Below are 6,000 nucleotides of genomic sequence, written 5' to 3'. Positions count from 1 at the left end.
AGTAGAGCAATGAAATATATCCCATTTACCCTGGGAAGTCTCAATCCCCACCCACACTGGATTCAAGATGAACAAAACCCATATGCTGCACTTCCTACAGACCCAGTTCTGTTCAGTCACCATATATTTTTGTTTGCAATAACTGCAAATTCTGCCAAAAACAGTTCTTGAAATTGATTTCCGTATGGCAGCCTCTTGGTTTCTGATAGTGGACTGGTGAGATACAAACATCACAGTCCACCTTCATAATGTCACAGCTTTTAAAGCTGGTTACACCCCTTCAGATCCAAAGGCCTGTGGCCACAATCAGGGCAAACTCCTCCCGAGCAGCCACCCTTGGCATTTCCTGATCCCAAATGTGAAGAGGTTTGTTCCAGCCCCTGCATTTACTGTTCATTTTATTTATGTTTCAACACAGCATTTGAGGCAGCCTCTGTTCTAAACCTGGCTTTGGGAATATAGGGCATAGGAGGTACGTGTAGATTCAGCTACATGGCAAAAATAATGAAGATTATGTGATGCCCATGAGAGCTCCCTGTTGTATTTCAAGTACAAGTGTCTCCTCCATCTGTTTTTGTTTTTCCCACAGAGATACATACCTTGAAATAATTAAAGGAAAGCAATATCAGAATATCTTTCTGTTGCAATCCAAGATCTATAAGCAAACCCAGCTGACTTGCTCGTTCTAACTAGTATTTGTCTGCATGACTACAGCTAGCGCTAATGCACTGCACATTAAATCACTCTCAGAGTATACAAACACCCTTTACAGATAGTAGGTACTTCTGAGTTTCCTCAAATACCTCATTATATTCTCTTTCCAAGCCTGAGTTCACTTTTCTTTATGTCTTTTAATTATTATAGAGGCAGATGAGGTCAAAAGTTTCCAAAAGTGACAGCCCAGAACTTCAAAACACCAAACAATTCAAATACACAACAGTTAAAATGGTCGCTGTTTAACTGGAAAAACTCAAGCCTTCCATGCACCAGTTACAAAAAAGGATCCCTTTCCCATTTCCCACTATGAACCCTCATTTTTTGAGCCTGCCCAGCTGGGACAGAAGGCACTCAGGTAAACCCCATTCCCATGGCCTATGCTGCAGGAAATCCAGGTGACAGCATCTTATGAGCTCCTGCTTGAACATTGCCTCCTGGCAAACCTGAAAAGACTGCTTTTGTCACCTTTTGTCCCTCCCTTCCCTGTGGGGTGAACAAATGAACCAGGGACCTGGGTTTACTGACAGAGCCCAGCTTCTCTAGTCTCAGGAAACATGGCCATTGCCATCTTCTTTGAGAAACGCCCAGTGGTCAAATTTACACAGTGTAAGGTTTGTATCCATCCATTTAAGACAAGCATGCCAACATTATGCATTCATTTGGCCCATGAGGTCTCCTCATTCATAAAAAGTAAAAACAGATGCCTGGCTACCCAATTGCTCTAATTATTTAAAGAAGTTTCTGATGCTGGCAACAGCAACAGCATACATAATTCAGCCTCCGTACCTTTCTCAAACACAAGACAAACACATCAGTGTATTTTATATAAGCCTTCTAGGACATTGGTTATTTTATTTACCATCTATTTATTTATTTAGATGTAAGTGCTTTAAGCAGCTGAAGCCAAACAATATTAACTCCCTAGTTACCTTGACATCCCTACTATATTTTTAACTTTCTACTATGTTTTCCCATTGCCTTGTTTTCTTCATGTTTAAATGGGTTTCAAACACAGATTGCCTTATGCATGAGAATGTGTAAGTTAATGTTTTATTTCACAGAGTTTGAGAAATGTAGAAAAACTGCAGAATTTGAACTCCACTGCCTCTTGTTAGAAATTAAGGCTAACGTGCAACTTCATTGAGTAGAGTCAGCACTACTAGGCTGTGCATGTCATCTTGGGGTGTTATAACTTGGAGAAGATTCTGCTCTCTGATTCCTGTGGTAGTATTTGGTGGAAAAGGGTTGAGGGTAATTGTTCGAGAGCAGAAAACTTGTTCGTTTCTGTTTAAGCACTTGGATGTGATTAGAGGTGACATAGTTAGGTGTGATCTTGCAGAAATCATTTCATTTTTCTGTGCTTTCTGTTTTTATATGCAGAGTCAGGACTTTCTAGTACTGGCTGATTAAGCCTGCAGTGGTCAGCTGAGAAGATACATTCAGCAAATTTTGCATAATGATCAAAGGCCTGTTAGCTCAGCCCTGCATCACTTTGATTCCTTGTACATTTCCTACTTGTAACCTGGAAAGCAAATGATCTCTTGGAAGCAATTTATGGCCTTTAAAGATACCTGACTACCCTTTTACTCTCACTTAGATGTTGACTTACTATGTGAACCTACTACATAGTAAAACCTTCCTCTCTTCCTTTTTCTACAAAAGTTTGACTGTTCATGTAAATCACTGCAGAAAGGCCAGGTATCATCAAAATATTGTGGCCCAAGTCAGTAATGAACTTGAACTGAATTTGGACACCTGAGTGCAAAATTACATGTGTGTCTATGGTGCCCTAACAGTTGTATACAGTCATGCCATTGCCTGCCCTTAGCTCAGGGGCCATACCAGTTGGTGAATGTCAAACCCAACACATGAATTTATTTGCCATTTCCAAATAGGTGAGGTTTCCCCAATTTCATTTGCCTTTGCATCACTGCATGCAGAGGGAAGAAACATGGGGGATCTTACATTTTTGTCTTGATTGAAACATATAAGCCCAATAGTTTTATTAAAATATATTAAATAGTTATATTAAAAACAAAAACTTTGTTAAAAAAGCTGAAGTCAGATTTGTAATGAGGATTAGATTAAGTGTAGAGAGCTTCTGTTCAGTGAAGTCAGATTTGCAGCCGTTACCCAACATGGCCTTTACCCAGCTGTTACCCAAACCAATGTTTTTTGAACAAAAGCTGTGTAACTTGAAATTCTGCATGACAGATGATCTTAAAATGAAGATTTATTTAAGGGTCTGTGACTAAACTCCATCAGTGTGTGTCTGATCTTCCAGGTCTGCTGCTAACTGTGAAAACTCCTTTCTGAACCTTGGCTAGATTATCTCCTCTGTCTGCGCTGACATTGCTTACATATATCGTATCTCTCTCTTTCTGTTGTTTCATCTTCTAGAATGAAGGTAACATCTGAGTAGGTCATAACTCAATGCAGTCACTAAATTTTCCTCAAAAATGTAGAACCTTCTCAAACTCTCTTTGAAAGTTTTCTTTGAAAGTTACTTTGAAAGTATTTCAACTCTCTAGTCTTGTTCATTAGCTTCTTTGTTAAGATATCCAAGGGACAGGTTAGTGTTCTGTGTTCCTTTGTTTTCAGGCTTCATAGTACAGTAGAAATAAAGCTACTCTGCATGACATTGTTCCCACTTGGAAATTAATAGAACAGTGATTTTGCTAAATTTTACTGATAGGAATTACTGAGCTGCTGCAGCTATGGGAAAGAGAGGCTATAAAATGCATCAGCCTTACTTAGTAGGTATGTATGGATATGAGCATATCTGTCATGCATTAGTAAAGACTATATCCCTGAAATTTGTCACCTGTCCTTAATGTGCATTCATTCATGTAATAATATTATCAATGGATCCTGCTAAATCCTACTTTAACTAACAAGCAAATGAAAATTCAATACAGTAAAACTTAAAATCTACCACCACAAATAGTACTACCAGTTAACGTAAAACTAAGTGAAGGTTCCTGACTAGAAGTAGTGGTGGAAGACATGAACACACACAGATACACAGTATTTGTCCACCCCCTAGACAATAGTGTTCAATATCTATTGTCTTCAAACTAGTGGTTTCCTGACTGCAAAGTCACCTCTTTTGCAAACAGATCTTTCCCTGTGGCAAATTCCAGCACCAAAGTGAAGCCATACAACAGGGTTCACATCTTGCTCCTGCACTTTGTGTTTCTAGCTCTTGGGTGGCTGGAAATTGCTTCTGTCAGGAAAGAGCACAGCAGCAGCACTTGGAAATGTTGTGATAAAAAGAGACAGCCAGTGCCTTCCTCTGTGTTTTGTTTTTATACTCTTCAGCTCTCTATTACACACCATAAAGAGAGGCTAAATACCCTGGATAATGGCAAACCTAGATAGCTTTTCTTTTTCTGCCCACTCAGTGATTCTGTTCCACAGTTCCTGGGATGCTCATTTCCAGGGTGTCAGGATGCTCACGGGCAGTGATGCAGAAATGTGTCAACCCACTACCAGCGTCCTTGACCCAATGCCCCAGTTGGAGCCGGCCGGGCTGGAAGAGCTCAGGTGGGTGCAGCATGGACAAGGCTGCACCACTGTTGGGTTTCTAGAAGCAACACCACTGCCTTTGAGCTAAGTCCTGCCAGGTCCACGCTGGCTCTTTGCCCTTGATACAATTTACCCACGAATTAGATAATCGGTCCATGGAAAATGAGAAATGGATCTGTCAGCTGTTTCTTTTGCACCACTACAACCCTGCAGGAGCAACAGTCAAGCATACCCTCAGTGCAGGTGCTGTCACCGCTGCTTTGACACCTTGCTGACCACATTCCACATGCCAGCACGTACACCCCTCAAAGATGCAGGCACCAGAATCTGAACCTGAGGAGGAGTTTTTGCCTGTGCCAATTATCCTGATCATCCACTGCTTCTGACATCCCAGCTCCATCACTCAGCACTAGTCCAGTATTTGTATGCAATCCTATTGTGCGCTCTGTGGGCACAGCCTGAACTTTTGCCATCTGACCATGTCTTGGTTTGCCAGAATCTTGCTCTTCAGTACTCTCACACTGGTTTGAGATCAAGAAGCTTCATGGATAATCTGCTGACCTGAGACTTTAAAGCCATATACAGACAACTCAAGATGTACTCAGATGCCTGTGATTTCTGAAAATAATCTACTCAAGTGCAAAATAAGTGGCTGAATACCAGTGAAGGTCAGTACCCGACGTTTTTAGAGGATTTCTATCAGCACCTGCAGTGAAGGAGCTGTTGGGGGTACTTCAGCCTTCCACTAGCGCTGGGAAATGACACATAGCCACTTAGCTGCAAAACCCCAATATTTAGATGTTTGGTGCCAAGCACCTATGTACCTATGTATCTCTAAATGTACAGTCCTAAAGTGTCAGGTCTTTTGCCTGTGATTATCTGAATAAAACCTCCCAAAGCCCTATGAAAAGAATGATGATATTCTGAAAGTGTTAATTGAAATTAATATAACTTTTTTTTTTTTCTTTTTTCAAGAGAGCCTTTCTTTTTTGGAGAGCCTTTCTGTCAGTCCAGGGCATTCTGCCTCATGAGGGATTACCATGACAAACCTGAATTTCTGTATTAAGAGAATTATGAATTATGGATCATTACATCTTAGTAACACTAAGTTTCAGTAACACAAAAGAGTGGGCAGTTTTTTGTAAACATCTGATATTGTATTGTTTGTTTATATGCTGAGTTTCTCTAAGTACTGGAGTAGAGATTCACAAATAACAGCTTATCTTTCACTTAAACCCAGGTAATCATTTTCTCTTAAACCAAAGACATTTACAGGATTGTTAGATCAGAAGTAGCTGGGAACTGCATGTCTTTCTAATGTGTCTTTTGAAATCAATTTCTTATCTTTATACTAGATAATTTTTTTTCACCAGTAAGGACCTTCGATAAAACAGAGTATGTTCACTCATATACATGACCTATACACTTCTGAATACTTAGAAGGAATTGCAGTGATAATTTGCATTCCAGCACTCTCGAATATAATACCAGTACTTCTCATGATAATCTTGTAAATGCTGTGATCCTGATTATCTCAGTAAGATTAGGAGATCTGTGTACAGATACTTTAAAAGAAAATCAGTCCTTTTGTGTATCTCATCTTAATGACTGCCTCCTTAGAGGTCTCCGAGTGCATTTTATTAAATTCATGCACCCAACTTGATCAGGAAGAAGTCCATGCTAACCTCAAGTCATACTTCTGCCTCTCTGTGCTCAGACTCACAGACTTGCTGTCACTAATCCCCCAACTTCAGC

Source organism: Psittacula echo, assembly GCF_963264785.1.
Source record: "Psittacula echo genome assembly, chromosome: 4".
Lineage (NCBI taxonomy): Eukaryota > Metazoa > Chordata > Aves > Psittaciformes > Psittacidae > Psittacula > Psittacula echo.
Note: the sequence above shows the minus strand (reverse complement) of the source record.